This window comes from Chenopodium quinoa, unplaced genomic scaffold (genome assembly GCF_001683475.1).
Source record: "Chenopodium quinoa cultivar QQ74 unplaced genomic scaffold, ASM168347v1, whole genome shotgun sequence".
Taxonomy (NCBI): domain Eukaryota; kingdom Viridiplantae; phylum Streptophyta; class Magnoliopsida; order Caryophyllales; family Amaranthaceae; genus Chenopodium; species Chenopodium quinoa.
The window spans coordinates 19,079-31,481 of record NW_018742861.1 but is presented as its reverse complement, the minus strand read 5'-3'; the positions used below and the strand labels follow the sequence as shown (position 1 = coordinate 31,481).

Genomic DNA, 12,403 nt, shown 5'->3' with positions numbered 1-12,403 from the left:
ATCTAACACACTAATAAATAGCTAAATATTCTATTTACTCTCATCAATCATGCTGACACTTGTGACTTGTCTCATCACCCCTCTCGCTCTCATATTTTTGTCACTTTGTTGAGAGCTCACGACTATGTCATTCTTAAACATAATAAGACCCTCTAAAAAACAAATAAGATGAGGTGTTGGAAGTATGTTTGCATGACTTGTGCATTGATGGAAAGGAAGACCTTTTTCACAAGTGTTACTCCCTCCATGTTTTCTTTTCATTTATCCATTTTGACCTTTTTTAATGTTTACATGCTCCCTTTGACTAATGTTAGTGATTCTCTTGAGGAGATCATAATCTAGGATCTTGTTAGAAATGTCTCAACGTATAGTCTCTAAATGTCAACTTTGTATGATTTTTACTTATTGATAATTAAAGATATTAATGGTCAAAGTTTCGTGCTGACAAGCGTAAAAAGTCAAAACAAGTAGATTAATAGATCTAATAGAAACGGAGGTAGTATTTTGAAACTTCATTAATTCATTTGCTTTAAGCTCTTGTTTGTATGCATGGTGTCTTATATTTTGTTTCTAAGAAGAGTTCTCATTCATTGGCGATAAATCCTTTTTATAGGATGGAGCTATTGGAAGCCTTTATGATTAGTCACAGCTGTGCGCTTGATGCCAATAGTGACTGATATCTTCAGAATATTAGTGACCAGGGAAAGAAGGGACAAAAAAACTACTGCTCTTCTTTTAGTTTTTTCCCAAAAAACTAAATGGATTAAGCCAATAATGAATGTGATGAAGTGAATGTATATGGTGTTAGGCTCGAAGTGGATTAAATAGAAGAGAGATGATGCAAGATTACTGGATTGTTTTATTTTTGGTGTCTTCAAGAAAATTTCGAGCATGTTACGTTTCTGACATTACTGAAGCTTCAGCCTTATAGAGTGTGTTGGAATGGATGATCTTTCTTCATTAATGTGTTTGTTTGATATGGAACTTGAAGGTTGTCATATATCGATATCAGCTTCACCTGTGATGAGAAGCAGAGAAGGGGAACTCTTGTTGCTGTAATGCATCAGCTCAAGAAAAATGTTAAGGAGTTTGTAAAGCAGTTCCTATCCAACAATATTCATCAGTAGATGAAGAAAAAATAAGTGCTAGCGAATCCTCAAGGAGAAGAACAATACATTATACTTGTTCAATCGTATACAATTATGAGATTGAAATTATTGAAGCTTTTGCCTTGAATAATGTAGGTTTAACTTATTAAAAAGATTTCCAGAGTCCTTCCTAATGCATTCGCATAAAATGGTTTTTATGAAGAAAATTACATATGTGTCATTTTTAACAAGTCATTGATCTATACTCTTAAGCAAGGAGGGAAGTATTTGGTTCATTTAAAATTAGCCGATAAATTTTCACTTGTTAAAGATGGTTGATGTGTAATATAATTCAAACTTAGAAAATTAAAGAAAAGATGTCTGCATATATAAAACAAATACGAAATATTCATTAACATTACAACTTTTATCAAAATTGAACTGAACAAAATAATTCTAATTTAGGACCTGTTCTCATACGTTTATTTTCAGTTCATTTTAGTTCTAATAAGTTAAGTTCATTTCAGTCTAGCTCCTTATCTCCTTCTTTTATAAAATATTCATTCAGTTCAGCTCAGCTCTAATACGTTAAGTTCAGTTTAGCTGAGTTCAGTCAATGAGAACAGACCCTTAATCTATAAGGAATAGTAGTAAAAAGTCAATATTCAAATTGGTAACTTAATCGGGTCGGATTAGATTAGGTTGGGTTGGGTGATCGAGTTTTTAACATATGGAGTATACTTTATTTGCTTGATGTAAGACAGTAAGAGAGTCGACGTGGAGGAATATGTAACCTTCCTGAACTAATCATCTTCTTTCTTCTTCCCCACTCATTCAAATACCAAACTACCAATACCAGAAATCACTTCACAAAGCTCTGCTCTGCTACAACAATGGCGAAACTCCTTCATTCATCTCCTCGTTTCCACACAATCCACCGCCATAGCTTCCACCTTCTCTCCACTCTCTCTCCTCCACCTCCACTCCCTCTCTCTTCTCCCATTTTCTCTCCCTCCCACTTTCTCTCTCCTCTCCTTCTCCTCTTTCTCTCTCTCCTCCTCTCTTCGCCTCGCTCCGATTCTTCGTCGCCGCTATTTCAATTTCTCCACCAACGCTTTCGATTCCGATTCCAATTCCGATTCTAATTCTAAGGTTAAGGTTGAAGAAAAGCTTGATGAAGATTCTGTTAATGGCGCTCCTAAATCTGAGGAAGTTTTTCCTAGTGGTGAATTTGAATTCAAAGAATTTGGCGCTTGGAAGAGTTTTGTTGTTAAATGTCGGATGCTCATTGCTTTTCCTTGGCAACGGGTTAAGAAGAACAGTGTTTTCACCATCAAATTACGTGGCCAGGTTTATTTCTCCATCTTTTAATTATTTTTTTATTATTTTTCTCAAGATTTCCTTTATATTAATTCGGAATGAATGACAAATCACGCGTTCATATAGTGTTGTTTAATTATTATTATTAAATGCTTAACTAGTTTTTGGGCTCGAGCAATGTCTCGAGTTATTACATGATCAATTATACTTAATGTGTTGATTTTTATAGATTCTTGTGATGATATTTGTTTATGTTTTGTGAAGTTTCAGATTTCTGATCAGTTGAAATCTCGGTTTTCGCAAGGGTTGTCTCTGCCACAAATATGTGAGAATTTTATAAAAGGCAGCTTATGATCCTAGGATTTCTGGGGTTTATCTTCATATTGAATCTTTGAATTGTGGATGGGGTAAAGTTGAGGAAATTCGGAGGCATATTTTGGATTTTCCGGAAGTCAGGTGAGCATATTGTGTCACATTCCTTGTGTTTGTGTTTATAATTCTTTTGGTTTTCGATGCTGATAGTTTTATTGCAACTAACAATGGATGGCAATTAGCACAATACATTAGGTGTTCGCTTCAGCTTGCTCGATTAGATGGCATTGACATAATGTTTAGGTGTTGATAAAGTTTAAAAAGTTAGGAGAAATTTTGGCCTTAGTTTTGTTTTTTGCAAATTATAAAAGGACTTTGTATGGAAGTTAAGGAATAATTGGTATATGTTTCGCTAAGTACCAATTCCACGGAAATGGAACGTGTATGTCATATCTTTAATATAATAATCAGGATGAATGTTGTGAATGATAGGACTTGTTTGGTTGCTCTTAGAGTCCTAGGATGGCTAGCAGCTGCACTGCAGCCTGTAAAGACCTTCCATGGACCTAGTGCTAACTTTGTTCTGACATTCATTCTTTCACCTTTACAGACCTTTATCATTTATGTAACTGCAGCCTGTAAAGACCTTCCATGGATCTCATGCGAACTTTGTGCTGATCATCTTCATTCTTTTGCCTTTAAAGACCTTCCACATTTATGTGATATGTTGCTTTTGCAGGAAAAGTTTGTTGTGGGTATCTTCCAACATGTGGAGAGAAAGAGTATTATCTAGCTTCTGCCTGTGAAGAGGTATATGCACCTCCAAGTGCTTATTTTCGGCTGTATGGTTTGACTGTTCAAGCATCATTTCTTGGAGGTATGTTTTGGTTGGCATTGCTTACTTTTTTGTGCTCTAGAGTTGCAATTAATACTCTCTTGGGAACATCTTGCTCTAGTAGAATTCGTATATGATTGTCTGCATGTTGAGCATAAACCTTTTGCTAAAGAAAAATATATTGTTACAGTTCTTGTTTCAATCATTTTGTGGTATTCTAAGTTTTCGGTTGACAGTAGCTCTTCTTTGTGGGGGTTTTTTTTTTTCATGAATATAGCTAGGATTATTTATTGTCATGCAATCATGCACTGTTTAGCATTGACAATTTAATCTCTGCATACAGGTATTTTTGAGAAAGTAGGTATTGAACCACAGGTTGAGAGGATTGGGAAGTTTAAAAGTGCTGGAGACCAGCTTACACGCAAATCTATATCTGAAGAAAATCGAGAGATGTTGACTACATTGCTTGATAATATCTATGGAAATTGGCTTGATAAAATTTCAGCTGCTAAAGGTGATTTGCCATTGTCTGCTTACACTTGATTATAAAAGCCATCTTAATCATGGGCTGACATGACAAAAAATGCTTTACAGTTTCTGTACTGAAACTTCTGTACAGGAAAAAACAAAGATGATGTTGAGAAGTTCATCAATGAAGGAGTATACAAAATTGAAAGGCTTAAAGAGGAGGGATGGATAACAAATATTAATTACGATGATGAGGTATGAAACCACTCCTTATTAGAGACCTTTTTCTATAGACTTTAGAGTTCATGAAATAACACACATCTTTTTCTAGTTCATTATAATAGATTACCATCCCTCATAACACTTCATTTCCAGCTACATGTTAATCATCTTTTGCTTTTGATACCACAAATGACACACTTAGTCATGTTTATGTAGGTGGTTTCGATGTTGAAAGAAAGATTGGGGATTGAGAAGGAAAAGAAACTCCCCATGGTTGATTACAGGTATTTATTTTAGTATAAAGAAGAAAATATGTCATACATATGCATGTGTCACACTTATTAGAAAATATCTCTGTGAATTTTACTTGTGACATGGATGAAAGTGATTACGAGCTTTGCAAGTAGGTGAAATTGAGCTCATTTTTTATGTCCTAGAATATGATTTCGAGTGGTTACGGTTTAAAAAATATAATGATTCCTTAAAAAACTTTGAAAAAGAGTGTGGCCATACATGGAAATTATCCCGATAATTTAATAAACTCTATAGTATATACTTGATTCTAAAGCCAAGAAATTAATTAACATTAGGTTAGATTTTCATTTCAGAATTTATCTATATCTTTCCACTGTTGGAGTAATGGGTAGGTGCTAAATCTAGTTTTATGTGGAGCAGTGGAGTTTAATCCATTTCCAAAGTTCCAAGTATGATTTTTTTTGGGAGGGTAAGATAGTTATTGTACTTGATCACCTCAAAACCAAGCTACCATTTACAAAGTCAAATGGGATGGACATGGACTTCCCTTCTCTCTCACAACAATTACAACACTAGCTAGTATCAGCACAAGCTATTTACCTGATTAAGCCACTGTTTATCTTACCTAGTTAATTACTTAGATTACTAGGAAGGATAACATAAAGGCACATCTCGATCTCAAGTTATTTACAATTGATCAAGCCTCTGTTTGCCTTCTTAGGTCTTCGCACACAATTCCCCCAAACAGCTCCAATTCTTACCTTCCAAATACATTACACACTTGCTGCTGTAAGAGCATTATAAAGTTTCCTTTAAAAATTTGTCCCTTTGAAGCTTGAGCTAACTTAGATGTATAATTTGCATAGATTATTTCCCCTCCAGTTCCTATGTGTCAATTCAAGCAAAACTGCCACTGGTAAAACAGATATACCTTAGTCTTCAAACATATGCCACAAAGAGGACAAAGATCATCACAGATGCTATAATTGCTAGGCTGACCTTAGTGCTCAATCTTTGCAGCCATAACAACCTGAAAGTGATTTTATGTTTTGGAATGCTTAACCTATTCCAAACCCACTTGGTCCATGTTCTTTTAAAAAATATTTTTTTCAGCTTTCTAGTTAAATCTTATTTTAACCAGCTTCCTCTCAGTATTACAGCTTAGTTTAGTCCCTCCATTCACATTCAGTCAATCCAAAAGAATAGGGTCTTAGTTCATTGTTGAGAAGGAATTTGATCACTCAAGAAATTGTATCCCTGCTTCATTATGTAAGTGTTCTGTAACAATAATGCAACTAATTTTTTCATTAACATCCATTATACAATTAGAATCATCACCACATAGCCAAGCATCACTCATATTATGAGCAGTACTATTGAGCTATTACAATTACCTCTCCGAGGGTAGCTGAGTTATGGTCATAGACTATAGTCTATAATATAACTAAAGTAATTACCGCTGATATCATTATTTTCCACATGTCAACCTCTTATAAAAATTTTTTCCACCAAAACTAATTATGACATCATTTTTTTTTCAACATAAATAAAAATTTGAAAATGTTAAATTAATTATACATTTTCCTAACAGATTTTATTCTACCTCCGATTTTTTAGTTGCAACTTTGGAATAATTTTATCTCTCAAATAATACCTCAAAGTTGCAACTAAAAAAGTCGGAGGTGGTATTTAAATTGACTAATTATGCAATTTCCATTAGAGAAACTAAAGGAAGGTTGTACTATTTATTTTCTTATAAACATTATCTTTTTCTCCTACTCCGTATATTTTATACATATTATATGAATTGGGGTTCCACTTTTTATTAATTTATCAATATATTAGATTTTGCTTAAATCATTTGTACTACGTACATATTACACACAAATAAGCTAAAAATATTGTTAAAAATGATGTTAAAACCGTGCATCGCACGAACCTAATCTAGTTATAAATAAAATTACATTCGTACCCAGTTTTATATGCAAATGAAATTACTGATTAGTCTTGTATCTATCATAAACATCAAACATGTAGGGATTTAAATCAGCCAAATCCAAGATTTTATTGTCAGTTTACCATTATTTTCTTGTGAAATTACTACAAAGAATTGGTACAGTTGACTAAATTGGTACAATATTTTGTTATTTCGATATGATATTTAGGTTGTTTTATTCAGAAATTAAACTGTTAGAATGGGCTGAAGTGCATCTAAACATACTGAATGGCATTTCACCATAATTGTTCTGCTTATCTCAATTTATCAGTGTTACTTATAATTATTGTTGGCTTATTGGCTGTACTAGAGAATTATGTGAATTTGGTGCTTGTCTGCTATAAGGATATCAAATGTTATTCTTGTTTCTCTATGAAGCATGGCTTTTCTGGAAGTCAACTGGTTTTTACCTTTTTCATGAATTATTGCTGTCTTAAGAAAGTCAAATATTGTGAAAGTGCAAAAGGGGAGATTAGACCTCTATATTTTCCAGTGATCTATGTAGGACATTTGGAATAAAATCTATGACAACCGTGCATTTACAGACGATACTCTGGAGTGAAAAAATGGACCCTGGAATTATCTGGAGGAAAAGAGAGGATTGCAGTCATAAGAGCCTCTGGAAGCATCAGTCGTGTTCGTGGCCCTTTAAGTTCGTCTACATCAGGCATAGTTGCAGAACAGCTAATCGAGAAAATACGTAGTGTAAGAGGTATGTCTTATATTCTTTGTCTGATTTGTTTATCCGTATCAAGTATGCATTATTGAATTTCTTCAATGGGTTTACTTTTGTAATTGTTGCATAAATCAGAATAGGTAGTGTTCCAGAAGATAAAAATTAAGCTTTCATCTATCAATCTGTCATACCTTATATAGTTTTTTCCTTATTGATAAGTTAGCAAATGTCCAGGAAGCAGTGCTGGTGATGAACTGAATATAGCCTAACATGGCTGTAAGATTAGTTGTATCCTTAGTAGTGTGATGATGTCCTCTAAATTTCTACAAAGTAATTGTTAATTTTTTTTCTCAAGAATGACCAGTTTGTTTGTTTGTATTAATGTTGGAATTTCTGTCCAGAATCCAAAAGATATAAAGCTGCAATAATTCGAATTGACAGTCCTGGAGGTGATGCTCTTGCTTCAGATCTGTAAGTGTATCCTATTCTTACATACAGTATATTTGAATGCATGGTTATATTTTAATTCACTTTTTTTTTCTTTTGTTACTCTTGGATTCTTAATTACCCATATGTATCACACTAGAAGCCAGCTATGTTAATCAGCATCTTCTTTTCACTGTACATAACCGTGTCGGACATGCCATGTCTGAGCAACGTAGGAAACCAGGGTTAGGTCATCATAATTTCTAGTGAATGTATGCATAGTTGGCCTCTTGGAAAATCTTTTGCTGTATAATGTACTGTGATGCCAGATGAAGTGATGAATATTTCTTAGCTTATCACCTAGGAAGTTGGCATCATGCTGTTTTTTTCATTTTATTTTTATTTTTTGGGTGTAAAGAGAGCCACAAGGGAAAATGACATTCAACATTTATTGTTTTAACACACAAATCAAGTTGGTAGATTGAAGACACAGGCACGCTTTATATGGTTCCTTAAAATGTTGGAAAAAAAACAGTTAGAGGTTGAATTTTTTTCATTGAACGACAATATGAAATTATCTAAATAGTTGAAAAAACATGCAAGTTTCTATTTAGATGGAACTCATGGAAGGAGTTCCACAATGACAATATGTAAAGTTTAAAGTATAATCTAAAAAATGGATACCAAAACTATTAAAATTCTGAAGTTGAAGAGGATGATTTGGTTTGTCAATTCATTTCTAGATAGTGGTGAAGTGTGATGTAACAGATGCGACATACTGCTTTGACACTGCAGACTTTAACAATATTATGACCTTAATCATGAATAAATTTTCATATGAAAAAAGGCCCAGAAAATAATATATATTAATATGATCACAGTTTTACGTGGCATTAATGGATAATCACTTGTCAAATATGTTCAGGATGTGGCGGGAGATAAGACTTTTGGCTGCCGAAAAACCTGTTATTGCATCAATGGGTGATGTTGCAGCTAGTGGGGGATATTACATGGCGATGGGAGCAGTGACTATAGTTGCAGAAAATCTTACTTTGACTGGTTCAATTGGAGTTGTCACAGGTTAGACTTTTGTATCACTTGTCCCATCAATAGGCTTCAGTAAATGACTCCTGTATCACGTGTCTCATCAGTAGTTGATAGTTCAATACTCAGTTAATCCTTTATGCACTGGGGATCACCGCAAGTTACTCCCTTCAACACTGTACTTGTTGCAGCTGATTTTTTAGTGATATATTTGAAATAGGAGGAAGCAATTCCTTAGTGGCCTGACATAGTATGTGGAGTAGTCCTAAATAGTAAATGATGCATTGTAAGTTGCATAGAATTGGTACAGAATTATTGGGAGTTAGGAGGTTGATGACCATCACATTGTATAATTGTACAGCTGACTTGACCTTTCTTTTCTTCTGGTATTGACCTTCTTCTTCTTGCTTCACAAAGAAAGGGCATAATCTTTACTTTCTTGGAAAGGTGGGTCTCATGGATCTGAACCAGAGTACTCTATGCCAAAATGGGATAATTTACAACACCAAGTCTCACCCTTTGATTTCTTCTTTTGCCTTTGCTAATAATATATAGATTCCAGATTCAATCATGGCTTTAAATCTCGGATGCGGTTGCGATTGTGGTAACGGTCACGTAACCACTTTCACAGGCAATGCGGCTATTGCGGCCTAATATTTCGGTTTTGGCAAGCTCAAAATCCTTCACAATGCAGCTGAGACTTAATGTCATGGATCCAATATATAAGCTTTGCAACATTTCTATCATCTAATATTGTGCATAATTTTAGCTGAAAAGGCTATAATGATTAATAACCATTAGGCAATTCATTGGTTGTTTCAAATATATAAAAAAAAAGGAAAAAATTTGGCAATTCATTGGTTAGGCTTGTGAGTGATAAATTTATGTTTTGCTTTAACTTCTTCATGCTTATACTTCTCTTTTCTGAAGAATGAGTTTTGAACTGTATCTATTTGCTCCTGAACAAAACAAAAATAAAATAAATGCAATGAATTATTTATTATTATTATTATTATTATTATTATTATTATTATTATTATTATTATTATTTATTTTTTATTTTTTTGTTGTTGTTTCACAGCAGTGAACATATCTTATGGATCAAATCAAATGTTCATGTGATGCTTGAGCTGATAGATGCTAGAATCTATAGCACACTTAGATAATTACTCAATGTGTCCTTAGCTGTAACATGAAATGCACCTAATAATGTAGTTTTGTTTGATAGGGAAGTTCAATTTGGGAAAGCTGTATGAAAAGATTGGATTCAATAAGGAGATCATATCAAGGGGAAAGTTTGCTGAGCTCACTGCGGCAGAGCAGCGATCTTTCAGGTGAAAGTTCTTGTCTTGCATGCTTGGGCAAGGTTTCCTAAAATGAACTACGTCTACAGATCACTAGGAAGTAGGAACTAGCATGTACTTTGTGCTCTACATCATGCTACAAAAGTACTCGCTAGAATAATGACAGATTTTATTTTACATCTGATATGATCATTTACAACTTTACAAGATATATGTTTTGCATATAAGTGCTTGCAGATAATTCCATGATAAAATACATTATTTATACTTCGGGGCATATTATCTGATGAATGACAAGGTTTTGTAAAAATTCCCGAAAAAAAAAAAAAAAACACTCTTGGCAATAGAAGTCAATAACTTTGACAATTAATCTTCAGATTGTTGGGTTCTCAAAAATTCAAAAGTGAATTTTTGCTATGTTAAGGGTAAATTAATTTTAGATCTTCCCTCATTTAGCATCAAAGAGCAAACTTTCACTGATAGCTACAATCTTAGTAACATTTGATTTGTTTCTCATTCTAAATGCAAATTTGTTATAGGCCGGAAGAAGCAGAGCTTTTTGCAAAGTCTGCCCAGCATGCTTATACACAATTTCGAGATAAAGCAGCCTATTCAAGATCAATGCCTGTAATTTTTCTATTACTAACCTTTTATTTTATTTTATTTTTATTTTAACATGAATTATTTGAATTTTACACTATCAATACAGATTATTGATTGATTTATTTCATTTATGTATAGGTAGATAAGATGGAAGAAAATGCACAAGGAAGAGTCTGGACCGGAAGTGATGCTGCTTCTCGAGGACTTGTTGATGCTTTAGGTGGAATGGGCCGTGCAGTTGCCATAGCAAAGCAAAAGGCTAACATTCCCCAAGAGCAACCGGTATTTCCTTTCTATTTTATGGCTCATACCTCTCTAATGTTTGGTGTTAATTTTACTCCCAACTCTTTCTTTCTATTGTGCTGTGGCACTTTTCTGCCTTTTGCATTCAAAATTTCTTTCATAGTTCTTAATTATTGCCATCTCTGTTAATTCTCACTCGTGTGATAGGTATGCTTTGTTGATGCCTTGTTGAGATAATGCCCATGTATTATTGAATAACACTGCATTTATTGAAATACCACATCTTTATGGACCATGGCTACAATAGTACAATGTCTTGAATTGCAATAGTAGGTGGCTAGTGCCCAAGTTAAATGTCACTCAAATTTGAGGAAGACATTTTTGTCAAAGATGTGGCCGTACTCTAGGGAAGTAAGGCTTGTAAGCTTGGCAGACCACCAGTCCTATTTGTAGGTCAACCACAACCAAATGATAATGTGCTTCCAAATACCAATTACTCCGTCTCTAAAAGTTCTTCATGATGACACTTTTTGTGAACTCTTTATTCTGTGCCCGTCTCATTGTTTATGCTGATAATGATGCAGGTGACACTGGTTGAAGTGTCAAGACCATCCCCTTCGTTGCCAGAGATTTTGAGTGGCATAGGGGGTACTATTGTTGGGGTGGACAGAACTCTAAAAATACTACTTGAAGAGTTGACATCTATGGAGGGAATCCAGGCAAGAATGGATGGGATCATCTTTGAGAAACTGGGCGAAGCATCGAATGCAAATCCTATCATAAATATACTGAAGGACTATTTAGGCTCTCTTTGAAGGTAAAGACCTCATATTAAAACTCAATCCCGACTGAGCTCTAGGATCAGCCATCTCTTCTTTAGACCAAAGTGTTACATGAAATCATTTACATTAAAAAATTAAAAGAAAAAAAAGAAAGTGTAAAGCTACCTGCCATAACAATCCAATTATAGATACACCACAGCTTCTGAAAATTGCACTTGTGATAGAAATTTTTACTGGAACTTGCTTGTATTGTATTATAGCAAGAGGGTAATACGATATTTTTCACTGTGTTGCATTCTTTTACCGCGATTGTCATCTGACTTGTACTGCTGTGTTCATTAATCATATTGTACTTCTATCTGTTTATGGAGCATGTGTATGTTATGGGAAAAATTAGAACCCTAAGACCATGTAAATCATACGATTGCCGATTGGATCTAAGTTGTATCTCACATGAATAGCTTCTTTATTCTCTTAAGGTTTACATTTGCAATTCTCGTAAATTTACATTGATTCCTATTCAAGCATATATACAGTTAAAAACTTTAAATTATCATAAAATTATAGATGTGACTGTCTTCAAGAGTTCATATTTATCTACATGTATATAAACATATAATAGTAGTAATTTTTTTAATTTATGTATTTTTAAAAATAAAATGTTTATACTTATAGGTAGGTAGATAGATAGTCTTTCTTTGAATGGTATATCCTTGAATGTTTCCAATACATCAAAATTCAAAAGCATTATACTCCGTTGCATATAAGGCTGACGTTCTACGTGTCTAAGAGCAACTCGCCAACTCTAATAGCGAGCTAATTGTCAAAT

At 33.9% G+C, this 12,403-nt stretch overlaps 1 pseudogene; it reads left to right on the top strand.

Annotated features, from left to right (window-relative positions):
• The first annotated feature begins 1,669 nt into the window (after positions 1-1,669).
• Positions 1,670-12,052, top strand: LOC110726076 (annotated as a pseudogene).
• The last annotated feature ends 351 nt before the right edge of the window (positions 12,053-12,403 follow it).